Source organism: Anomalospiza imberbis, chromosome 3 (genome assembly GCF_031753505.1).
Source record: "Anomalospiza imberbis isolate Cuckoo-Finch-1a 21T00152 chromosome 3, ASM3175350v1, whole genome shotgun sequence".
Lineage (NCBI taxonomy): Eukaryota > Metazoa > Chordata > Aves > Passeriformes > Viduidae > Anomalospiza > Anomalospiza imberbis.
Window position 1 is genome coordinate 2,503,700 of NC_089683.1, and position 25,959 is coordinate 2,529,658.

Consider the following 25,959-nt stretch of genomic DNA (forward strand, 5'->3'; position numbering starts at 1 on the left):
GATATGGTGTGTGTGTGGGGGGGAATAATGGAAAGGGTTGTAAAGCATTGGAACAGCTTCTCAGAGCAGGGCTGGAGTCACTAAAAACGTTTGGATGTGGCACTTCAGGACATGGTTTAGTGGTGACCGTGGTGATGCTGGTTGATGGTTGGACTTGATGATCTTGGAAAACTTTTCCAGCCTTAACGACTGTGGGATTGTGTGAAATCCAGCTGAGTCCTTGGAGAAGTCTGTGCTGTGTGAAGCGTGTGGCACGAAATGAAAGCAGACAGGGAGCTCCCCCCGTGCCGTGCCATCGGCAATGGAGCGTTTTAATTGAAGGCAGCAGGGCGCGGCGTTAATGGCAGGCAGCTGCCTGTCCCTGCCCGGCTTGGTGGCACCTTGGAGCAGTTCCTGCCAAACATCATCAGAGTGTCAGATCTTCAGGAGATCGGGGGGTGGAGGCTCTGGCAGCTCGGAGTGTTTATTCCACGAGCGCTGTCTGTAGTGTTTGTTTTCTGTCGTGACTCTGCCTTTGCTGCTGGAATGAGGCACAAGGGTTTAGAAGAACCCAGGACTGAGTGAAGCTCTCAGGGTTCAAGTTCTGCCTCCCTGGCTTGGAGTGACCCCCACAAGCCACCAAGGCCTGGCTTGGAGTGACCCCCACGAGCCACCAAGGCCGTGTCTCCCTAACTTGGAGTGATCCCCACGAGCCACCAAGGCCTGGCTCAGAGTAATCCCCATGAGCCACCAAGGCCATGTCTCCCAAAGCTGGAATGATCCTTATGAACTACCAAGGCCGTGTCTCCTTAACTTGGAGTGACCCCCACGAGCCACCAAGGCTGTGTCTCCTTAACTTGGAGTGACCCCCACGAGCCACCAAGGCCATGTCTCCCTAAGCTGGAATGATCCCCATGAGCCACCAAGACCTGGCTCAGAGTAATCCCCACAAGCCTCCAAGGCCATGTCTCCCAAAGTTGGAATGATCCCTATGAATTACCAAAGCCATGTCTCCCTAAGTTGGAGTGACCCCCACGAGCCACCAAGGCTGTGTCTCCCTAAGTTGGAATGATCCTTATGAATTACCAAAGCCATGTCTCCCTGAGTTGGAATGATCCCCACGAGCCACCAAGGCTGTGTCTCCCTAAGTTGGAATGATCCTTATGAATTACCAAAGCCATGTCTCCCTGAGTTGGAATGATCCCCACGAGCCACCAAGGCTGTGTCTCCCTAAGTTGGAATGATCCTTATGAATTACCAAGGCCATGTCTCCCTAAATTGGAATGATCCCCATGAGCCACCAAGGCTGTGTCTCCCTAACCTGGAGCGACCCCCATGAGCCACCAAGGCCTGGCTCGGTGACCCCCATGAGCCACCAAGGCTGTGTCTCCCTAACCTGGAGTGACCCCCATGAGCCACCAAGGCCTGTCTCAGTGACCCCCACGAGCCACCGAGGCCATGCCTCGCTGCCCAGTGGCAGATCCGTGGAGGCTCAAGGAACCAGGACTGGGCTGCTGTGTGTGAAGCCTGAACAAATGGCTCATTTGCATGGTGGGTTCACATGTTTGCAGAGTCTCTTCTGGGCTATAAAGCGCTCGGCTTCACTTGCTGGCGAGCAGGTGTTTGGCAAGGAGAGAGCCATCACACCGTCAGCTGGGAGAGAGGAGGAATCTGCTGCCGGAGTGTTGATTCAGAAGTCATGGCTGCTGTTCAGGAAACTTTTATTGGAAGTGTTTTCTGAAGTTCTTTCCTTGAAAATGAAACGAGAGACCTGCTGGGCTCCCGCTCTTGTGCTTGTAACTCCCTTCTACCCTGAGAGAAATCCTGACCCCACCCCAGCTGTCCCCTCCTGTCAGGGAGTTGTGCAGAGCCACAAGGACGCCCGTGCCTCCTTTTCTCCAGGCTGAGCCCTTTTCCCAGCTCCCTCAGCCCCTCTTGGTGCTCCAGCCCCTTCCCCAGCTCTGTTCCCTTTCCTGGATACGCTCCAGCCTCTCAATGTCCTTCTTGTGAGGGGCCCAGAAGTGTCCCCTGGGGGCCATCACTGCCCTGGTCCTGCTGGCTGCACTATTAAGTTGATTAATTAAATTAGTCAGTGTTGCCTTGTCTCTTAGTTACTGTGGAGTTCTCATTTATCTTTTTGCTGTTTGCAAGGTTTCCTTTAGGATTGAACTTCTGAACATGACTCGGAATAAAGCCACAACTCCAGATTTGATTCAGACCTCACCAGGTGCCCCAAAGGGATTCTTGGGCTCTGTGGTGATTTTTGCTCATCCTGGTATCCTGTTTCTATCTGGTGTGTTCCTGAGTTGCCAAATGGATGAGCTTAGGCTCTTTTTTTCCTGACTCCATGGATCCCTGAGGTGGCTCTGGCTGGAGCTGTGGGATGCCGCTCACTGTGCAGGCTCTTCCTCCTCAGCATTCCCACATCCCTGTCTGTGGGTTTGGGTTCGGATTGGCGAGTGGGAATGATCATTTTTTGAAACACTCCTGCAGCTTTGCAAGCTTTTATCCTGAAAAAATGAAGCCTGTCTGCCCTTTCCTCCTGGAATGATTACAGAAGGGTTTTAGCTTTAGGGAGAATATTGGACAGAAGTGTCTGTTGGAAGGCAGAGGTGCAAATGGGATTTCCTAAACGCAGCCTTGCTCCAGCTCTGCCCTTGTGTAATACAATGGCAAAAATAGCAGTTCTTTCTGGGAAAACTGGAGCAATCTTGGAAGGTCCCACCTGCTCTGTGTTCCTTATAGTTCCTTTATGTTCCTTAAAGTGCATTTCCCAGAGAGATTTCAGCACCATGGGAGCTGGGCACAGCAGTGGCCACGGAGCTGGGGCTGTTGCCTCTTTCTGTGGCCCTTTTGTGGGGATAAGTAGGTCAGTGGCACCAGTGCTGCTCGTGACACTTCCCCCTGGAAGCAGAGCAGGGCTCTGGGGCCGTTTCCTGGCATCTTGCTTTATTCAGGGCTACGTGTTTGGCCTTCAGACTGGCACAGGGTGATGACTTCAGTCTGCTGCTGTGGCACTGCCTTTCTTCTAAGGCTCTGAGCCACTCATCCCATAGCACAAACGCGCTGAGGGACTCATAGGATCCCTGTGCTGCTGCTGGCTCTGGATATGGAAAGGTGATGGGAGAAAATGCTGGAAGGGGTTCCCATTTCTACTGTAGCTTTTTATTCCAGCTTACCCCGTGCTGTTTCCCCGGTGTTGAAGCCCCTGTGAGGGGTTAATACATTGTCACAGCAATTCAGAATTGATGTGGAGTGAGAGTTTTGGGCTGGAAGTTCTGTTATTCATTTGTTTTCACCTTTGTTTTGAGGACCTCAGAGCGTTTTACAAAGAATGACCCCTGGAACGACCTCTGAAAACCAGCAGAAGGTCCTGGGTACTGCAATATGTTCTCTTCCAAAAAAACCCAAACTTCAGAGCTACATGACTGAAGGGTCAGCAATAAGCACCCTTTCCTCCTTCCTTTTATTGTGTTTAACTTGTTGGGGTTCAATGCCTTTTTTTTATTATTTTTTAAGCTTCAGGATTGAGTTTTTGTATATTCCTGGCATTTCTTGCTCCCATGCTCAGATTTTATTTCAGTCAGAGCTATGAAGTAGCTGAAGTCAGACCAGCACAAGATGATTAATTTTTCCTGTCTCCCAAGATCATCTTTTGAGACTATCAAGACATATGCTCTCAAATAGATTTCCTGGTAGCATGGGGGTTATGGGAATGGCTGAGCAAGGCTGTGCCCTTCCCTTCCTGTAAAACTGGGATGACTGGAACATGCCAATCAATCAATTTTGTGTCGTACTTACATCTTTTCCTCGCTTTACAAACAAATTTGTAAGACGCTTTACATCCCGCTGAACGGGAAGTAGCTTTTGATTATATTTCTCCTCTCAGCTACTATTTGTGACCCCTGAGCTCCCTGGTGACTTCCCAAGGAATGCTGCGAGCCAGGGAACCGGAGCAGAATTCCCTGAGGTTGTGCAGAAGGGTCTGAGGCACAGCTGGGAACCAAACCCCAGTCACCCGACACCCGGCCCTTGCCTTAACTACTGTACAAGAATTTCCTCCTGCTGTGCCTCTAATAGAAACTGCAGGGCCAAATTAAGTGGGCAGATTGTAATCACTGCTGCTGAGTTATCCCAGCGGTGGAATTACTGCAGCCCTCTGCTTTTCCCTACTAATTTGGAAAGTTTGCTGCCTCTTCCCCCCTCCTCCCAGAGCTCCACCTTGCCACATTCCAGGCTCTGCCTTGTGGGAAAAAGAGCCCGAATGACCATAAAGAGCCCAGATGTTGTGGCTGGGGGCAGGAAGCACAAGTCAGCTCTCCCTGATTTGTGAAGCTAAAAATAGTGAGAGCATTAATACGAATCTCTGCCTTCAGCTGGCTGGGCAGGCCGGCCTCTCCGGAGGCATCTTCTCGTGGGAGCCGTGCGGCACAGGGGGCAGGCAGGCAGCTCGGTAGATTAATTCCTCACTCGTTTGGTTCCATGTTTTATTTGCATTACAGGAGTGCCTGCAGGCCTCAGCGCAGCTTAGACCCCCAGCTAGGCATGGCAAGAGACTGTGTGAGTCTAAAGATGCTCTGGATGAATTTCAGAGTAAGGAAATGTAGTGAGTGACAGGGAGGGGACAGAACCTGCAGCCACGTGGTGCCGACAGCAGAAAACCAGAGTTGGGTGAGTTGTTTATTTTCTGTTACCAGCACGATGAATGTCTTTAGCTCTTCCCCAGCCCATCAGCTGTGGGATGGCTGATGTTCGGTGGATAATTGGGAAAGCCGGGCACTGTACCTTCCTGAAGCAGCACAGGAGCATGGTCTGTCGAGGGTGGTTGCTTGGGATGGTCTGTCTGGATGGTGAATGTCCTGCACAACCTTCCAGGGTCACTCTAAATCCCCTTTTCAGTGATTTCATGTCAGGGGCAGCCAGTGGGAGAGCACATTTGGGCATCTGGGGACTGGGGAGTGTCTGGACAGCATTTTCCAGCCTTATGGGTGGGGTGTGGAGGGTGGGAACAACGTGATCAAAGTGGCTTTTGTTCCCTGCAGCATAGATTATAGTAATGTTGCTATGGCCACAAATCTCCCTCAAATTGCTGCAGACAATTCATGAATTTCCTTTTTTATTACATCCTAACGCTGAAAACCAGCGAGGCTGCCAGAAACCTCTCCCAGGGAAATCTGTAACTGCTGGAGATGTCAGGAGCTGCAGGAGGGGCTGGAATACAGGTAGTGTGAGTATTGCTGTAGCGGGGGGATGCTATAAAGGGAATCTCTTGTTGCTGGAACTTTGGAATGCTTTTGAGGTGAAGTAATTAAATTAACCCAAAATATCTAGCTGCTCACTTTGATCCCATGACTCCTGATTAATTAGTTATTCCCATCTCCAGGGTAGTTGGAGTATCAGCATGCCCGAGTCCTACGCAGTGGAGCCCTGTAAGCCTCTTTTGCTTCCTTTCCCAAGGAAGCTGTGTGGTCAGGAGAGCCTCACCTGGCACAGCAGTGGGGTTCCCGAGGCCGGGCTGGGAGATCCCTGACTGGGAGATCCCTGGCAGTCCTTCCTGCTGCTGCAGCACAGGGGAAGTTGTATTTTTTTCCTCCTGTTTCTGGCTTTGCTCACTCACAAACTGGACCTTCAGCAGCATTTGGGTGCCCTGAGCACTGGGTGGTAAGGGATTTGTGATTGGTTTCTTTCTGGCTTAAGTCAGGCTGTACATCTTGAAATCACTCTTCAAAAACTCTTGTCTTTGTGGGCAGAGAGGGAGGGGGAGGGGAGGAAGTAAGTTTTGGCTGCAGCACTGCTTCCTCACCCCACAGTTCCCCGTGAATTGGTCTGTGGGGGTTCTCTCAGGGCTTGGGGAACAGGGCTGTGAACAAGACTCCTAAACACCACTTGATCACTGCCTTCTGTGGCCCTGGGCAAGTAATTTAGCACTTTCTTGCCTTAATTGGCCTAATTAGTGCCTTCAAGGTATTTCAAAGTTCTGGTAATTGTTGCTTCTGGTTGTACACCACGGCAGTGACCAAGGGCCTTGGGCATGTTCAGCCTGGTTCCTTGTTAGTCTGTAGCCAAATAAACATCAAAACTCCTTTTGCTGTTTGATGTGACAGCTGGGAGGTGATGATTGAGCTTAGAATCCCAGATGGTTTGGGTTAGAAGGAACTAAAAGCTCATTCCATCCCCTGCCATGAGCAGGGACATCTTCCACTGTCCCAGGTTGCTCCAACCTGGCCTGGGACACTTCCAGGAGTGGGGCAGCCACAGCTTAACCCAAAGCATAGCTGTGGCCATTGCAGCACTCAGATTATACTGCTGTGACCTTGTTGTCTGAAAATCCAACCTCATGTTATTTTCATCAGTTTGTTAATTTGATCCTCACTGAAATCCATCCTTGGTCCTTGTCCTCTTCTGGATCCTGGGGTAGATTTTTTGGTTCCATGTGACAGAGCAGGCACTTTAGTGCATTCAACCTCGGTTCTTTTCACAAGCTTAGACTCACATTTCGTGTGTCTGCAGTTTGTGTTATTTGAGGAACTGCCAGATTTAGGGTTATTAAATGTGATGGAACCTTTCTGCCCAAGAGTAGAAATCATGGAAACACAGGATTTGTGTTTTCAGGGACCCTAAAGATGTAGTTCCAACCCCCTCCCATGGGCAGGTTGTGCCCTTCAAGTGTCTGGGTAAAGCCCAGCCAGTGTTTTGGATCTTTCATGTTTTTGGTTTGTTCTTCTTGGGCTGCCTGGTTTTTGTGGGTATTGTGGGTCTCTTGTGTAGTGCTTGTGTGTAGCAAGGATCAGCATTTTGAGGTGACTCTACACAAGGTTTAGGAAGAAATCCTAATGCATTTATCGGAGCCTCCTGGAGCACTTTTGTGCTGAGACACAGAAGAACAAATGTGTAGGAGCTGAGAAATGGAATGAGGATTGTGGCGGAGTTGGAAGCAAAGGAGGGAAGTGTCCTGGATGAGGGATGGGGGATGAGGAGACACGTTCAGTTTGTGGGCAGAAGCCATACACCCTGATCTCAATCTCTTTTTTTCTCCTAATTTTTTTTTACTTCCTTCTCGTGCCATTTGCACTCACCGTACCCACACTTCTAGTTAATTTCTAAGAAGAGAAAGAAAATACTGAAACCGTTTTGGCAGCTTCAAAAGCAGGAAATCCACATTTCTGTGGTGTGGCTTTATCAGCCCATTCTCACACTGGTGGCCTGAGCTTTGCCACCCTCAAGTGCCCTTCCCATGGCACAGTGAGCTCGGACTGGGCTGCTGGGGCTCTCTGAGCTCCAGGTCTGGCTGGAGAAATCCAGGCTATCCGGAGTGGACAGACTTGGACAGCTCCAGCTCCCACTGACCTGCTCAGTGCATGTCCCACATCCATGGTGAATTCTCATGTTCACCCCACAAATGGTCTTGTAACTGATTGAGCAGAAAGATTTATGTTCAGGGGAAGTAATAAATAAACTTTTGCCCAGCACTTAGTGTGTTGAGTGTCAGTGTGATGTTTTTCTTCCTCCAGAACTGGAATGCTTGGCACAAGAAGCATGTGGATCTGTTAGAGTGGGTCCAGAGGAGGCCACAGAGATGCTCCAAGGGCTGGAGCCCCTCTGCCCTGGAGCCAGGCTGGGAGAGCTGGGGGTGTTCACCTGGAGAAGAGAAAGCTCCAGGGAGAGCTCAGAGCCCCTTCCAGGGCCTAAAGGGGCTCCAGGAGAGCTGGAGAGGGACTTGGGACAAGGGATGGAGGGACAGGACCCAGGGAATGCTTCCCACTGCCAGAGGGCAGGGATAGAAGGGATACTGGGAAGGAATTCCTTGCTGAGAGGGTGGTGAGGCCCTGGCAGAGGTTTCCCAGAGAAGCTGTGGCTGCCCCTGGATCCCTGGAAGTGTCCAAGGCCAGGTTGGATGAGGCTTGGAGCAGCCTGGGACAGTGGAAGGCGTCCCTGCCCGTGGCAGGGAATTGATTTTTCTAAGAGTCTTTGACAAGCTGATCTTTCAGGTCCCTTCAACCGGGACCATTCTGCGATGATTTCAAGTGTCACAAATGTGTGTCAAGTGTGGGTCCGTTGTGGTCTCTGTGGCCACGTTTTGCAGAGGACACAGCATGCAGCAAACAGCACACGTGGCTCCAGGTATGTTCCCTGTGAGAGGGAAGGATCTGTTCTCTGTTGCAGGGAGTTCTCTGTCATGCAGCAGGTGGAACATGCTGCTCCTCACCCAGAACTTGCTGATTTTTCCTTTCCTTCTTTTCCTATGAATTCTTGGCTGCCAGTCTCAGGTGGGCTCAGGAGCTTTGTCATAAAAAAAATTATGGCTCTAATCCCTCAGTGTGCCATCAAAATACAGATAAAAAAACACTACAGGTCCTCCTTGGTGTGCGTGTGGATGCAGAGAGGGGCTGGGAGGTGGATTTTTGGAGGAAGGACTGTGTGGAAATCTTTCCTAATTCCATTCCTGTAATCCACGCTTAACATTCCTGTTCTGTGCTTCAGCCCCTCACCTTTAACTGGAGTGCTCTGAGATTGCTTATCTGAAAGAGATGGAGGTTCATTATGTTAATTGGCTCTGAAATGACTGCATCAAGTATCAGTAATTGGTATTATTATTCTGCTCTTGTTGTGTCCTAGGGTTTCCAGGGAGCAGAAATTAGTATGGAAACCTGCTCTTTGTGCTGTGGTCGCTGGTGGAACCTCGCGTGAGGTTGGGGTTTCAAGAGGCTGTTCAGTGATTCAGGTAGCAAACAGTGGGACTGGTGACATGGAGAGGGAAAAGATCCCTGCTCAGAGATGTCTGTGTTTAATCCCAGCTCCAGGAGAGCTCCCTGCTACGACTGAGGGTGTCAGAACTGTGAATACAGCAAAGACACGGCCACTTGCCAGATGAACTATGGATGTGTGGCTGGAAAATTGATTTTAGGAGGGAGCAAGCGTGGAATAAGCTGGTGCTGCCACTCCTGACTGTGCTGCCTAAAATTGTTTGGAGAAGGGATAACTCCTTCTGGCATGGTGTGTCTGCCTGCTGCTGAGAGCACTATTTCTACCCAGTTATGAGATCATTTTTCCTCAAAACTCTTCCCTCCCAGCTCTCGGGTTTGTCCAGAACGGTTTTGTCCCTCATGGGGCAGAGTGGAGCTTTCCTGATGGTGCTGACAGGAGTGAGCTGGGGCATAACTCGATCCTCTCTAAGCTGCAAAGCAGAGCAACATTTTGGTAATTTGCTGTAGTGGGATCTCTGTGCTCAGCAGAATTTGTGATGTCGGTTGGGATTTGGTGTGGATGGGAGGACATCGGAAAGAAGGGAGGGTGGCTGGATAATTCCTCCTGAGGGGCAGCAGTGGGGCAGCTGTGATCTCTCTGTGAGCAGGGACAGGACACAGGGAACGGCTGGAGCTGTGTCAGGAGGGTTTAGGTTGAATATTAGGAAAAGGTTCTTCCCCCAGAGGGTGTCAGGCACTGGAACAGCTCCCCAGGGAATGGGCACAGCCCAGAAGCTGCCGGAGCCCCAGGAGCCTTTGGACAATGCTCTCAGGGAGGCACAGGGTGGGATGGTTGGGGTGTCTGTGCAGGGCCAGGGGTTGGATTGAGGTCCTTGAGGGTCCAACTCTGGATATTCCATGATTCTGTAATGGATGAGGAGTTTAGGAAGGTTGGGATAGGAGCCAGAAGCTGGAGTAAGGACAGCATTAGCAGGTAAGAGATCAGGTTCACAGACATGAAATGAGAGTGAAGGAAACGTGAATCTGCTTTTAGTTCCTCCCGAGCATTTCTATCTAACCCATCTGTTTGTTTCCACTCTGTTCCCTGGTGATCCCTAGGGGTCTGGCTCTGGCAGAGGGCTGGAGGGTGACATGCTGAGGAGTGCTGGGCTGCTGTTGAGCCATGGATAGCCATGGCAGGGATATGGCCAGGACACCCAGGAGGTGTTTGGGAGAGGCGTGTGGCCATCGTGACTGGAGGGAGAGTAAGCCCAAACCATGCTCAGAGTGTAGGGCACAAGAGTTACTCCTTCTGCACTGTGGAAGAGCAGGTGTTTGTAATGATTCCCCTCCTGTTCCTTCCTGTCCTGTAGCAGCCAGGCTGGAAGTCCCCAAGGGAGTTGCTTTTTCCATCCCTGGGGTCCTGTAATCAAACCCCTCCTACGTTTGTCACGACCAAATCACAAATACCTGGGGGATGTAAATCAGGTTTGCAGTGCTGATTGCACTTTTACCCTCATCTACAACTCCAAACATCCTGGTTTCATCTCCTGCTCTCTGCTTTTCCAAGCATTAGTTTGCTTGGCAAAACCAGAGGGATCTGCATCACCTCTCTAGCACTGGAATCAGAGATGAGCTGGATGAGCATCATTGCTGATGCTCATTAAAAGCTGAGTTCCAGTTTTGGAGGTGCTGTGAGTTGGGAAGAGTGTTAGAGCCATTTTACAGCTGTATGGGATACCTAAAAATAATGGAAAATATTGATTTGCAGGAGGAGAGCTGCTTGGAGGCAGTGGATGAGAACATGGTGGGCAAGGGAATCCTTTTTTCTCTCCAGCTGCCTCATGGATGCCTGGAGCTTTGTAAAGAAATTTGCCACAGTCTGATGCACTCATTGTGGAATTAAGGACAAACTTAGATGCTACTGTTTTAGGACCATTTCCTTATTATTTGAATCTTTGCTCAGAAAAAAGTCTCAAGGTTTTTTTCGCCGTGTCTCTGAGTCCTCTCTGAGCAGCACAAGACACTGTTGGCCTTTCAGTGGAGTCAAATTTTCTGAAGTTTCACCTCTTTTTATTTAATTTTTAATTTTTAAAAATAAAATATCCCTTAGATTGAAGTTGGAATGATACAAATTCCATCTGGGAACTATTTTAGATGTAATTTGAAAAAACAGACTGTAAAACACACACTCATAAAAACAGTTTGTCCTTTCCAATGTACTAGAAAATGATTCTCAGCAGCCTCTTAATGCCCTCTGCTCGCCTGTATTTAAGCTCCGTGACATGCTCAGAGACACAGTTACAGTGGATTTTAATACTGAGTCATACATAAATTCCCAGTATGGATCATTTGGGGAAGATTAATATGGAGAATATGTTAATAGTAAAGAATTTGAAGTCGTTGCAGATTTTGCAGCCCTGAGTGTGCACGAGGAGCTTGGTGACTGTAAAGTTGCTGTCCAGTTTGGCTTGAAGATGAGATTACTCAAAAAACGTTCTTTTAACTTTGGGAATTGTGTGGATGTGCACAAATATTCTTGCCTTAGAACCATGGAATTCCAGAATGGTTTGGATTGGAAGGGAATTCAGAGGTCATCTCATCTCACCCCATGCCATGGTCAGGGACCATAACACTGTCCCAGGCTGCTCCAAGCCCCGTCCAGCCTGGCCTTGGACACTTCCAGGGATCCAGGGGCAGCCAGAGCTTCTCTGGGAAACCTCTGCCAGGGCCTCCCCACCCTCCCAGCCAACAATTCCTTCCCAATATCCCATCTAACCCTGCCTTGTGTCCTGTCCTTGTCCCATTCCCCGTGTCCTGTCCCTCATGGCACTATCCAAAGGTGTGGATCAGTTTGCTGCAGACTTCTGGAACCCAGCTCCCCACTTTTGGCCTTTTATCATTCCTTGTGCCTCCAGCTCTAGTCAGGGGAATTTTTTGGTATGAGGCAGGAGGGAGGCACCACTTAACCTTAAGGATTTACCAGCTGATCCCATCAATTTTCCATAGGGTGCCGCTGATTTCCCAGGCTTTGATTTGATGCTGTTATTCATGAGCATCTCCCTCAGCCCCAGGGAGGTCCCTTGATTAAGTCATTAGTGCTCCATGGGACCTCATGGGGAGCCCAGGCTGCCTCAGATAATGAGCTGAGACAAGAGTGGCAGCATCAGATGTATCAGCATCCTGCCCCATCCCTTCCCTTCTGATTCCTTATTTTTCATGGTGGGCTTGGTTACGGTGCCGTCTGATTTTTGTGAGAGGTTTTTTTTTTTTTGTTGTTTGGCTGTGGAGAAGTAGAATTGGGCAAGGATCATGTAAAAACAATGTCTGGCCGTGTTTGATTTGCCCTTCCTCTCCCTCATCCCCAGCTTCAGGGTTTGCTGAAAAAAAAAAAGCCAAACCAAACATCAAATTGCTTTGAGTAACGTGAAATCCTGATTATGGAAATGGGAATAATGTATCACAACACACATTCATGTTCTGCCTGCTCAGAAATCCTGCTGGTGGCCTGTGCATGGGCATCTAAAGGGAATTTTAAAAACTTGTTGGGGTGGCTGTGAGAAGCCAATACCTTCATGACTAAAATGGGTGGTTTTCAGTGTAGAGCAGCACTGATGTGTATTTTATGGACAAATAAACTGCTGAGGTCTTTTCCAAAGGACCGGGCAGCCTAAATTTGGTATTGCAGCAAAGCAAACCAGAAGAGAAGGGTGGGTGAGGAGCCCTGAGAGGGGATTGATGGATGTTCTTCGTCTGGGAGAAGGGAATGGTGGCATTCCTAAGCTGCTTCTGTGTTTGAAAATCCTGCTTTCAATTGTTCATTTCATGCCAAACTTCAGGTACATTCCAACATTCCAACTAGTTGGTTGCTGGTGCTTTTGAGGAAGACTGTAATGCAAACTGTTCAGCTGTTTTGGAGGATGAGACTGAGAAAATACATTTCCTTACAATTAAAAATAAATACAAATAAAGGCAGAGTGTCCAATTCTAGTAGTGGTGCCTCTGCACTTGGGAGCAATGACTGGTTGGCAAATACCTCATTTGCAGTCCCCATAAAAATCCACCAAAGCTGGGCCAGTTTGGAAACACTGAGGGAATAAGGGCAGGGAATTAAGAGGGAGAGGAGGGAGAAAAGCTGTATTTCTTAATCATCACCAAATACCACCCTCGGGTTGGATCCTGTCCTCGCTGTTCCCATGGACTGTGTCATTTTGGGGAAGCCGCTGGAAACAATCTCTTCAGAAATATTCTTCCCAGGGCACTGGTTTTGAACAGCCTGGATTTAGTTTTGCAGGGATGATGGAATTCAGTGGGACCTGCCCTCGCTGTGTGTGCCTCTATGTGAAAATACATATGTATATACAGGTGTATGGTGGTGAAGAGGATAAAATATCCCTGTATATGAATGTGAAAGTGTTGAAGGATGGGGTTTGGGGCAACCTGGGATAGTGGAGAGTGTCTCTGCCTGTGGCAGGGGGTGGAACCGGATCAGCTTTTGGGTCCCTTTCAACCCAAACCATTCTGTGATATATTAAAATCTGAGGCATCCCCTCATAAGCAGAAGCTGCCCATCTTCTGAGGCTCCTGTCATTGTGGAAGGACAATGTTGGTGCTTTAAGAGCTTCATCCTGGGCCAAATTTGGGTTGAAACAGCTTCAGAAGATTGTAGAAAACACAGCTGTACAAATTGTATTTCTGTAGGAATCCAGGCTGGAGGTGGGATGGTGTATTGGACAATTGGCTTGGAGCCTCAGAGGGGACAGTGGGGAAAAAAATCCCTTCTTTTTCTTTTGGTGGAGGTGATGGTGACCTGCAAGAAAAAGAAATATGGTGAGGCAATACAGACTATTTTGGACCTGTCTTCCTGATACAGGAAATTTTTCCTGGCACAACGTCTGAGATGACCACACGTGTCCCCCATGCTCAGTTAACCCAGCAGGAATTAATGCAGGAGATGTTCCTGTGTAACAAACCAAACCAGCAAACAACCTGCTTGGCTTCAAGATGGAGCCTGTGACAGGATGCAGCAGAGCTCTGGACTTCACAGCCTTCTGATAAAGGTTTTGAACATGTTAAAGTCACAGAATTAAACATCACTGCTGGTGGCACCACCCATCGTTCCTGTGGTGACAAAGGGCTGCAGGAGTTCCAGGTAGCAGGAGGAAAATGAGAGAGTCACTGAAGGATGATTTGTCTTATCTGCTGGGCAAACACTTAGATTTGCCAGTTTTTCAGGTTATTTTTGTTTGATGGGGAGCAGAGAAGCAGATTCATTTTTTAAGGACCGCTTCTTGTGCTTAATCAATTTTCTCTTGTCTGTAGTGAAAAGAAATTGAGTGTTAAATTTGTGCTTATAGGGAGGAGTGGGTTCTCCGTGAGCTGCTCTGAACAAATCCATCTTTGTGTGACCAGGCAGCATCAGAGCTGTCATGAAGATGGTGTGAGCCACTGCCTCTGCTCTTTTTTCATCAGGATAGGAAATAAAATTCATGGAAAGGCTGTGATAAAGCTGTAAATGTGATCATGGGAGTTCTTAGGAGTAGCTGCGTCCTGGCCCTTGTGATTTTCATCAAGTACAGAGAACAAGAAAATCTGTGGAGTTCACAACACCAGTGGAGTAATAAATTGCTCCAAGAATATGAAAAATGACTTGGAGCAATCCAGATGATTTTTAAACTGGAGGATGGAGTGAGCAGAGTGGGCTGTGCCTGGGGCAGAGGGCCCAGCCCTCCAGGAACAGCTGCTGTGCAAAGGTACTTGTGGTTGGGCTGAGCAGCCAAATCTGCTTCAGTTCCCCGAATAAGAAGTGTTTAATGCCATCTGTGGACATGTGAGCTGGGAAATAGGAACAAAGTATGTTTTTACTCCAAAAACTGAATTTCTAAAAATACTGTTCAAGAAGCTTATTTAGCTCCGATATCTGTGTGCTAAAGTGGATGTGGGAAAAGCTGGAGATCCTGCAGAAGGAGCAGCAGGGCAGCCTTTGGATCAGGGTGAAAATATCTAGAGTTGAACTTTTAAACTCTCCCACAGTGCTTATGGGTCAGGAGAGAGATCACAACTTGAATCCTTTCTCTGGGGAGAGGGTGGGGAGAAGCTGCTTGGAAGGTGACATTGAAAGGTAGACATGGGCTGGGATTAATCACTGGAGCAAACTCCCGGGAAGAGATGGATTTGCTGCCTCTGAATTTATCTTTGGAGGTTCAACTTGCTTTTTCTTTACCTGTGGGAATGCTGAGATCCAGAGGGAGTGACACCAGTTGGGTGGCAGCGAGCAAAGGAAGTTTCCATTGCCTTTCTTGAAGACAAAATCTCAAGGCACCTTTTCTGCTGTGAAAGCAAAATGCCGTTGTGGAACAGAGGGTGGCTTTGCACCATAAAATCCTGGAAGTTCTTGCTTGGATCAGTTCCTTTTGAATGAATTTTGGCAGTGGGCTGGGAGCTCAGGGCAATTTTCTGGAAGGGGATTGTTGCCACTTCTATGTGTTCTTCCTGCAGGAGAAGGAAGAACTGTGCCAAGAGAGATTCTGATGTGCCTCGAGTTATTCTTTGCAGCAGTTCATTTACCCCTGCTGAGCATCCCTGACTTAATGGTAATTCTCTGTGCCACTCAGCTGGTTTAAGGTGAAAAGGATTTGTAAAATCCCCAGCTGTTGGTTCAGGTGAGGAGGAACACCAAGAACCTTAATTTGAAGGTCCGGTTTTTTATCCCTGGAAGTCTTGAGCCTCTGAAGTGTGTGCAAAGTGATTTCTTTAATAAAGTTTTTCTGAGTTAGATAAAGGGGGAAAAACTCCTTCTTTCCTCTCAAAAGTAAATCCTAATCATGGACTCATTTAGGCTGGAAGACTTCTCTAAGATTATTGAGTCCAGGTGCTCCCCCAGCACTGCCAAAGCCACCACTGATCCATGTCCCCAAGTGTCACATCCACACAGCATCTAAATCCCTCCAGGGTGGGGGCTCCACCACTGCCCTGGGCAGCTGTGCCAGAGCTGGACAACTCTTTTGGGGAAGAAATTATTCCTAATACCCAATTGCAGTATTGTCTTTTGTGTCGTTACTCCTTGTTGATAAATGGTAGGAGTAACACTTCCATGGTAAATGTCCTGTTCTCCTTATCCACCCTCATTTCCACATTGGAGATCTCTGAGCATTCCTTATTTTCCTATGCAAAGCCCTGTCTAGGTTTGCAGACTTGAGCTTGCTGAGGGAATTTAGGGATTTTTTAAGGGAATCTTTGTCCCTTTGGGCTTTCAGTGGTCACTTGGCCATCCAAAGGTCGAGGTCGAGAGTTGCGTCTGTCCTGCAAGAGGGCAATAAAGGGGAATTTTGGCATCTGGGATGGGTGATTGGGAACACACAGAGCTCTCAGTGGAGCATTTCCAGCGCGTCAGCATTTCCAGGAGCCTGTCAGCACACCCTGCCTTGTGTGCTGACAGGCTCCTGCTCAGCTGAAGGTAAATTATTAGCTTAAGTCCCTTTCCCTTCTGGTGACTCAGCAGCTTTTAGGGCATCTCCAGCCTGCCTAAATTTGGATCATGAGTCTGAACCCAGCCCAGCAAAGTCTGTGAAGGTACAGGATAAGGAAAAGGCAGAAGAAACTTGGCAGGTTTGGACTTGACTCTTGGGGCCAGGGAGGATAATTTCCCAATTTGTTTCTGGGAAATCACTTGGTTTTATTCAGGTTTATGGAAGAAACGAACAGTTTATCCTTCACCAGCCTGTTAAAATTCCTTTCTCACAGAAGGATCATAAAATCTTTGACTTTCTCTCTGCTTGCAACAACAGGTTTTAATTTCCCTGTTTGTGGGAAATAGGGACTCTCTGGAGTTTTCTTGTGGGGATTTCTCCCCCTGTAGACCCCTCCTGTGCTACCCCACTCATAAAAACAGGATTCCCAAGCACTCCTTCATTTCCAGCTGTGCTTTACATGTTCTTTTCTGGAGGATTAATACGCTGGGTAACCTCTGTGCATAAACAATTCAGGAGCAAATACTGGAGAGCAAATGCAGTTAATGAACCCTGATGGTTTTTTGGCCATTTTTATGGGACATGTTGCCTGAATTAGCCTGGGGAACTTTTCTGCTCTTAAATATCAGAGCTTGATGTAATGTTTTGTGTTGTCCAAACATCTGCTGGACTTTGGCATCTCCTTAATGGCACTTGGAGTGAGAGTGCCAGGAATGCTTTCTAGAGCTGTGGATCTGGGCTTGTGTTGCTCCGTCTCCATCATGTTGGCCTTCAACTCAGGTTGGAGCATCCCAGGAATGATTTCCTGGGCATATTTCTATATTAGGTTGCAATATTTGACTGCATTAGTGCAGGAGAATGAGCTTAAATAATTGTACTGAAACCAAGTTTTAGATTGGCAGTGGCACCTCTGACAGCGGGAGAAATAATGCTGGTGCAGGCCGGTGAGGGAAAGAAAAAGCCAGCCTGGATAAGAGCCTTGGAAGAAGAGAAAATAGGGAAGCAAGTGGAGATAATTGTCAGGGAAGAGTGAGATGGAAGCAGATTGGGATGTTTTTGTGACCAGGAGTAGAGCAAAAAGCTTTTTGGTGAACTCTGTGAGGATGAGCAGAGGAAAATGGACTCATTTCTTTGGCTGGTGAAGAGATGAGGTCAGAAAAGAAAACTGAGAGCATTAAATATCCCAAGATGCCATTTAGTGCTGTGTGTTCCCTCCTAGCCTTCCCAGCCCCCATGAGCAGGGATTGCTTCAGGCCACCTGGGGCTGCAGATTCTCCATCCCTGTTTCCTGCAGGGCAGGAGGAGATCTGTGTACATATCTGAGAGGCTGGGTTTAATTTCCAGGAGGATGTAGGTCTTGTTTATGTTGGAGCAGCGAGCAGGAGAGGCCAGGAAGAGACCATGTGTGTAAGAGCAGGGCTGGATTCCCTGTGGAGCAGAGGAGCCTTCCTGGGCATCTCTCCACAGCTGCTCTCTGCATCAGGCATGAAAAAAAAAAAAAAAAAAAAGGCAATTTAAATGTTCTTTATAAAAGATTACAACAGCAAAGTTCTGTTTCGAAGGATGGAAGGCTCCTTAGCCACTAAATTCATCCCATCACGTAGATTCCTGTGATCTCCAGAGACCTTTAGGAGCTGCAGCTCACCACATCAAAGGAGTGTCCGTGGGGCTTGGAGTACAAACATGGAATATTCAGGTGCCATAGGGGGTTCACAAGGCTCTGAGTCCGTGCCCAGGGAACAGATATTCCCTTGCTAAGACACCATCTGACAGCCTCCCCCTTCCAGACAACTCTGCATCAAAGGTGACCTGAAAAACTTTTTTTTTAATACATTAAAACATGTCCCAGACTTAAAAATGCCAAAGTCCAGGTTTAAGAACTTTCCCTCTGCTTAAAAGATATTTCTTTGCAAAGTAAGTTCTGCTTGTCCTCACAGATTTTAAGCTCTGGGATCCATGGACCTCTCCTGGCACAATGTCTGCATGTGCTGAAGGGGGACATGGAGGGACCTATAGCAGGGGACAGTTGAGAATGATCCAATACTTGTGGGGCATCATCTGATATTCTGCTGGCTTCCCACTGCCAGAGGGCAGGGCTGGATGGGATTTTGGGAAGAAATTCTTGGCTGTGAGGGTGGGGAGGCCCTGGCACAGGGTGCCCAGAGAAGCTGTGGCTGCGCCTGGATCCTTGGAATCTCTGACCCTGGATCCTTGGAAGTGTCCAAGACCAGGGTGGGTGGGATGAGGATGAAGATTTCCCTCCTCTGCCCATGGCACAGAGTGACTGGGGTCCTGCAGTGTCCCCTCCGTGCTGAGTCAGGATCAATGCAGGTGACCCCATGGCCCTGTGAGCCCTTCCAGGATTGTCAGCCTTGGCTCTCCCTCTCTGCAAACACCCCAGGAGCTCCACCCCAAGAGCTGCAGCCCCAAGAGGGATAGGGTGACCCACGTGTGTTTCCTGGCTTGCTGTGTGTGGGTAGGAGATGGGGACCTCAGGAAAGCTCAGCACCCTGGGGAGCAATGGGGACACCAGGCTCAGTCACACCATTGTCTGCTGCCCAAAACCCTGCAGTGCTTTCACCAGGAATGGCCCTTGTTCCTTCCACCCTCCCACAAAGTAACATTTCCCTGCTTTCCCAGGATGGTTTCCCTAATGGGATCTGGAATGGAGTCCTGTGCCAGGCAAGCAGCCAGCAGACGTCTCAGCAGCAGAATGTTCCTCCCCTCCAGCCCTGCAGTGTCCAGGGCAGCTGGATGGGGATGAAAACCAACATCTCCCACTAGTCTGGGGTGGTGAGGCTGGTCCTCAAGTTCAAGGAATTATTTTTCTTTTTGATCATCCGTAGGGAAGAGTCCAGCAGAACCCTGGGGTGCTGCTGGGACAGGTGCCTGCTGGCTCAGGAATCTTCAAAACACTTCTCCTCTGGCCAGCACTCTTGGAGACTTTCCTGGATTGGGTCTGTGCCAGCCTTGTTGTGCTCCTGGCCCCAGCTTGTCACCTGCCTTGCTGTGTCCCAGCAGATGTGACAGAGCACTGCTGGCTCCCGATGGCGGGGAGAGTCACGACGTGTTTCTGTGCGTTCCTGTGGTTTGGCGGAGCTGCAGAAATCAGCATTTCCCCTGTTTTACTGTTTTATGGATCCCCTTCCCCTTCTGCCAAGTGGGGATAACATTTCAGAATGTGCCTGTCCCCGTGAGGGAACAATTTGGTGGCATCCAGGAGATGCTGAGTCTTGAACAGTTTCTGCTGGTCCAGCCAGTTCTTTGGAAGTTGGAGGTTTTGGGTACTTTTTTTTTTTTTTTTTTGCTCAAATAGCAGCTTGCGACGGGCCAGAAGCTGTTGTGACAGTGCCTCTAAAATCCTTAAGCTGCTTGAATCACTCCAAGGATCCAGGCAATAAAAGAGCTGGAATAAAATGTATCCCACAATGTCCTTCACTTCTGCTGACAGCTGCAGTTTAAATTACTGGTGCAACCTTTTAGCATAGCTGGCTTGTAAAAACTAATAAAATATAAAATGAAGTTAGAACAGCGACTTGCCACCTCTTCTCTGGTGGAGAGTAAGGATAAATCACCCTTTTTTGGGGGTGAGCCTTTGCTGGTGTGCTGTTGTTGCTTTAATGACAGTGATCAGAATAAAACATTAATATATGCTGGAATTTTAACATTATATTAATTATATAGTGTTTATTAGACAAGGGCCTTCACTTTAATCATGAAGTGATGTTTATTCTGTGAAGAGTCTGATGTTTTCCAGAGTTTATGTTAAAATTAGGCTTTTTTAAAAAACTCTTAAGCTCTCTTCTAGTGGAAGGTGTCCCTGCCTGTGGCAGGGGGTTGAAATGAGATGATATTTGAGGTTCCTTCTAACCCAAACAATTCTGTGACTCTTAGGAGAGTGGTTTGTTTGGCTGATGGATTTGGGCATCCCATTGCCAGATGCTCTGATTCCTTGGCTTCTTCGCCCCAAGTGGCCGGAGTTTCAGGGACTCAAACGGTGGATTTGAAGAAAAAAAATGGCAGATTTTTATTTTGTAAACCGTCGGCATTCCAAGCTTGCCATAAAACATCTCCAGAGCTGGGAGAGGCAGCGAGGGCTGTGCAGATGCTGGGCTCGCGCAGCGTGGGTGAGGTTTGAAGTGGATATTTCACAGGTCACGTTGAGATGAAACCCTCAGCTGTGGCTGTTGGGTAACATCTTCACTCGTGATTTCTGGAGAACTCTGGGAGGAACTTTGCAATCAGGGAAGGAAGGAGGGGTAGAAGGGTCCTGGCTGTTCTTGTTTCTGCAAACGTTTTGTAGCGTCTGCTGATGGAACGGTGCCAGGACCTGCAGCCTGCCAGGAGAGACCAGCTCCCATCACGATGTGTTTCCTTCTTTGTATTTTAAGATGTGGGCACTCAGGAAGTGTTTTGCCAGCTGAAGTGAAAGGGATGGAAGGGGATGGAAGCAGCCTTTATAAGCAGCACCAGCTTCCAAGGACCAGCCCTGACTCCCTGCCGGGAGCTGGGACTGGGGAGAGGCTGCGAGTATGGAACACATTAGTGAGAGTCAGGGTGGGGAGAGGGAGGTTGAGATGCTCTGCTGTCCCAGAGGCTGTGTGGGAGGATGAAGACAGGATGTAGATGATCCTTTTTGTTTGAAAACAAAGGGAAATGCCACTGACGGGCCCTCCTGGAGCCTCGGGCTTTTCTTAACAAAAGGTATTTTATTTTTCTTTTAATTTTTTTGATCTGTTTGTCTGCTGAGATCAGATTTTTTTTTTTTTTTTGCAGCAGAGGAGTGGCTGAGAGAGGATTTGAGCTAGGGCAAAAACTGGATGAAGAATTGGTGGGAATTGCTGGGCTTGAGGTTGGACTTGGTGGGTGGAACTCGTGGTGTATCACGGAACTGGTCAGGCTGGGTGGCTTGCAATGATCCTCTTGGACCTTGGCACTTATGGAACAATGGAGATAATGACTTTATTTAATATTTTTGTGGGAAATGATCGCAGGGATGTAACCTGAGAGCTGTCAGTTATCAGGTGTTGTACAGGAAGAATTTTGTGTGAAGTGAGCTGAGAAAGCTGAGAATGCCTGGAAGCAGGCTCAGAACTGATGGAGCAGGGAGCTGATGATCCACATCTGATCTCTTACAGATTTGCAATATCCCTTCTCCAGGTGGTCTCATTTGTGCCTGATTCCCCATTCAGCCTCCCTTACTCCCCAGCAGCCCAAATTGTCAAACCTGTGGGAGCTTCCAGGCTTAAGACCACGTCATAAATCACAGAATCTCAGAATGGTTTGGGAGGGAAGGGACCTTAAAGCTCATCTCGTTCCACGCCCTGCCATGGGCCAGGACACCTTCCACTCCCCCAGGTTGTCAGTCCCTGTTTGGAGAGGTCCAGAAGGAATGTTTGTGTCAGAGTGCCTCTCTTGCACGATGCCATGCAGAATTTACTTCTTGAGTCCATGTGGTTTTGTCTGTGTTTTTCTGCTAAACAGGAGGGAAACCCTTGAGATCAGCGCTGGGAGAAAGAAGAGAGGTGGCGAAGGAGTCGATGTGGGATGTGGGACGGGTCTGAGCCAAGGAGCTGAGGGACAACAGGTAAAGCACAAAGGAGCTCTGCAGTGTCAGGCTGCCCTATGCCTGGGGTTAAGTTGCTTCTTCCCTTGCTGGATTTTAACATAATTTACCAAAATGTCTCACACCCTTCTAACAACACTCTCCTCCTCCCCACAGTCCAGTTGAAATAATGTTGAGATGAGAATAGCTTGTAAAAATAGGGCACGACCAGCACAGTGTCACTCCCAGAGCTTTAATCAAGCTCCTTACATATTTTTTGGCCATCAGCTCTTTCATTTAATCATCCATTAATTGCTGAAAGTTTTAGCCAAATTCATTTGGCAGAAGTGCAGGCAAAGAAGCAAAAGAATATTTCACAATATTCTGGTTTCAGCAGTTTTCAATTCTGATTTTAAAAGCAGTGTTGAATGTCACTAATGGTCTGAGCTGAGTGTCTGGCTGCCTCGGGATCCAAATCCCTGCACATAGCTCAGGGGGAAGTTGGGCTCTGAACCTTTTTCTTCTTTAGCATCATTCTCTGGGCAGATTCTTGTCCCCAGACTCTTTGTAATTGAGGTGTGAGGATTAGTCCATGGGTGCTGATCACAGCTCTTGTGGGGGTGTGTGGCTCTGGGAGCCTTCCAATCTCACTGCAGAGGCTGGAATTGCTGCCAGCAGCACATTTCTCCTTCTCCAGTTTTCTTCTGACTCCTGTAAGGAAGCCAGAGGATGAGATTTTGTGCCCTGTGCTGAGCTCCTTCAGGCAAACTCAGGCTCTGGAGTATTGTCAAAACTGCTGATGTGTTTGGGCTCCAGCAAAAGTGTCAGGAGTGAAGCAAAGGAGTCACTCCTGCATGCTCCAGGGAATGGCATTTCCTGGCACAGGGACACAAGGACACCACGGGGCAGTAGCATCCTGCACAAAGCTGCTCTGTCAGCCCAAGTTTTGGAGTGGAAGCAGCACGTGGATGGTGACTGGGAGCCACCGGAGTTATTCAAGTTGGAATCTGGCTGCTAAATCTGATTCCTTCTCTCAGGAAAACTTGGATGAGGTGTGATGGGCTGTGGGTCAGCACAAGGCACATGAGGTGCTCTCAAGGTCCCTTCTGGCCATGAACTCTGCTCCTCTGTGAAGAGATCACAGCTGCAGCTCCAATGACACATGGCCAGTTCAAGCCCCTGTTTTGCCTCCCTGTCAGAGGATTTCTCCAGGAGCGCCGTGTCCTTGTGAGCTGTGCTTGGAGCATCTGCTCTGAATATTCTTGGGCTGAAGTGCTTCCAGCAGGCTTAGCAACTGTGCCTGTGATTTCCTGCAGGAAATCCAACCATGCAGGGTGGTGTTTAGCTTATGGGACTGTGACTATCAAACCATCATGGCATTCTTAAGTTGACTTTTTAAATTATTTTTTTTAAAACCTGTTATCTGTCTCCCCACCCCCAACCCCATATCTGTGCATCTATGGAGTTTTTCTTCCTGCCTTGTTCAAGTGAAAGAGTAAATCCTTTTTGATTTATTCCTGAGCAGCCCTCGAGCTCAGCTCCTGTGAGAGCCTGCTGACTTGGAGTTCAAAAGATCTCACGTCTTTGAGGCCAGGCTGTGGTCTTCCATCTTGCCTCAAAGTTAAACTGAAAGAGAAAATTCCTTTTCTTCTTAAAAAGAAAATCACAATGCTGTGTAAGTGAATCAGACTTACCTGGAGCAGCAGAGAATGCCAGCATGCAGAATTCCAGGTTAAAATCTGGTTGTTTAGCGAGGCTTTATTTTCAAGCACTGAGCACATTGTTTAGGAAGTGTTTTATGGAGATAAATACTCCTTTAAAAGCAGTGCTGTTGCCTGGCTGGGATCCAGCCTGTGATCCTACATTAAAGCATTTTTTGGATGTTTAAACCACTACATTAGCACGGTGGCTAGAAATGGTAGTTCTTATCCCTGACTTCCTGCAGATCTGCAGGGTTAGATGACATTTTAGGAAGAAATTCTTTACTGCAAGAGTGGTGGTGAGGCCCTGGAATAGAATTCCCAGAGAAGCTGTCTCTGGATCCCTGGAAGTGTCCAAGGCCAGGTTGGTCAGGGTTTGGAGCACCCTTGGATGGTGGAAGATGTCCCTGCCCATGGCAGGGGTGGAATGGGACAATCTTTAAAGTCCTTTCCAGCCCAAATCATTCCATGATTCAATGAGGTGCAGACATATCTGGCATATATATGTGTGGGTATGATTTATATACATATATAGAGCAAAACAAACCTGTAAAAGCTATTTATATCCTATTTCACTTCCACAGGGCCCTGCTTAGTCCAGATTTATGCAGTTGTGGCTGCAGCTGTGAGCTTGGAAGGGCAGAGGTAATGGATGGAAGACTTTTAATAACTGTAGGGACCCTCCTTTTAAAATCCAGCTGCTCTGAGCAAGGCGACCTTGGCTCTGACTTGGGAATCCAGCCCTGCAGGGGGAAGGAGATGCTGATCCATGGAGCAGAGGCTTGGCCAGACAGCAGCAGAAGAGAAAGCACAGGTTGGGCTGGTGGAGTTTTCAGCACGCGTGAGATTGTCAGGCTTGCAGTTAAAACTATGGGTGCTCTCCCATATTTGAATTTACACCTGGCAGTGGTGGATCTCTGTTTTTTAAAAAGTTCCAATCCTGGTATGGCATGCTGGGGAGAGAACCAGCTTTTTTACCTGCCTCCAAGCAGCACAAAGGACTGGCAGCATAAGTGACAGCTCAGGTAGCCCTCGCAGGTGTGAGGGAAATCTCACATGGTGTTTTGGCTGCCCTTCTCAGCAGAACTCTTCCAGAAATTTCCTTTCTTTCAAAGTTTTTGGGCCTGTGGAGAATGCAGGGGAACACCTTGGTGTTTTATCCCCCTTCCAAGAAAAAAAGCTGTAGAAAGTTGAAACTGCAGTAATTCTCTGGCATGTGTGGGTACAGCTCAGGTGACAGTAAAGGACAGGTAACAGACCGGCTCTTCTGCTGTTCTGTCCCCACTCTTCCTGCTCTCTCTTCAGCAGAGAAAACCCACATCCCAACCTTCTCCTGTGTTCTGAGCCAGCAATAAAGTAGGAATATGTTTTTTTCCCCCAAATCTAATTTGAAACATGATGACTGGACCGTTCTTAAACAACTTCCAACTTAACAATAAAGAAACTTCACAGAGTGCTTGGCAGGAGCCTCTGTACATAATTTAGATCATAATCAGATGCATTAACACATTTTATATGGATCTCATGGGGGCCAGGAAGACGAGGTGTGCTGGGTAATTTCTTTCCAGATTTCTTTACCTGATTGTTTATTACTCTTGAGGACTTCATTTGTGGTCCAAATGTCACCAGCAGAATCCTGCTGCTTCATGTGCCTGCATTCAGAGTAGCTGCTAGCGAGGCTTCTAATTCCTTAATTGCTGTGTTCTCCTCAGTCTTTCCATCCGTGGTTGTCGAAGGGAGGATGGGGAGGGAGAGAGGGAAGGGGAACAAAAGCAAGGACCCAAATCTTGCAAATTGCTGAGCTTCCCCTGTGCCTGGAGCTCCATGGGAGGGAAGGTGCTGAGAGTGCTCAGTGTTTCCCACTGAGTACAGTCAGAAGCTGCTGCTGGAGAGCTGCATGGGGGAAACACTTCCTCTCCCTCCCTTTCCCTTTGAGATGTTCAACAACAGCAGCTCTACTTTTACAAATCTCCTGAAAGCTTTTCCACACTCAGAGAAGAGAAATGGTCGTGTGTCTCTCGCTTTGCTTGATTGTTTTGCCATGAATCCACCCATGCCCATCCTTGTGAAATCTGTCCTTTGACAGAAAAATCTGTTGCTGCTTTGAAAAGTGATATTTTGGATGTCTTTCTGCTCTGCTGGCTTGTATTGTCCCCACAAAAGGCGGGCAGGGAAGTTCCCTGTCACTTCAACATCTCCTTTATGCGTGCTGGAGTAATAACCCTCCCCAGGTTCGTGGGATTTATTTGTTACTGAATGCCATGGAGTAGTGTAAAACTGGGATTTTTTAAACCCAGGCTCTGCTCCCAGATGGGAGCACAGGTCAGGTTTGGGACATGAGGGGCTGCTCTGGTCACTCGCTTGTCCAGGCTGGAGCCAGCCAGTGGTGGCCTCAGCCAGCTGCCATTGATCCAGGTGTTGGCACAACCAGGAATTAAACCTCCAAGGCACGTCAGATGTGGCCTGGGTGTTTGGGCAGGTGAGAAAGCTCAAGAACATGACAATAGCTGGCTTACACCCCTGGATTTGGGCCAGAGAACAGGCCCAAAACGGGACCACAGCAGCCCATACCAAAACCACAG

General features: G+C 48.3%; 1 protein-coding gene across 5 annotated transcripts in view; it reads left to right on the plus strand.

Moving 5' to 3' along the window:
• EXTL3 (exostosin like glycosyltransferase 3) overlaps positions 1 to 25,959 on the plus strand; it is a 134,311-nt gene that overhangs the window by 62,777 nt on the left and 45,575 nt on the right. For 3 of the 5 annotated variants that reach the window (XM_068183139.1, XM_068183136.1, XM_068183138.1), the window contains exon 3: positions 21,617 to 21,719. The exons of the other annotated variants lie outside the window; for them this stretch is intronic. The gene's annotated coding sequence lies outside the window, so the exon portion shown is untranslated. The remainder of the gene's footprint in view (positions 1 to 21,616; positions 21,720 to 25,959) is intronic. 5 annotated transcript variants of the gene reach the window in all.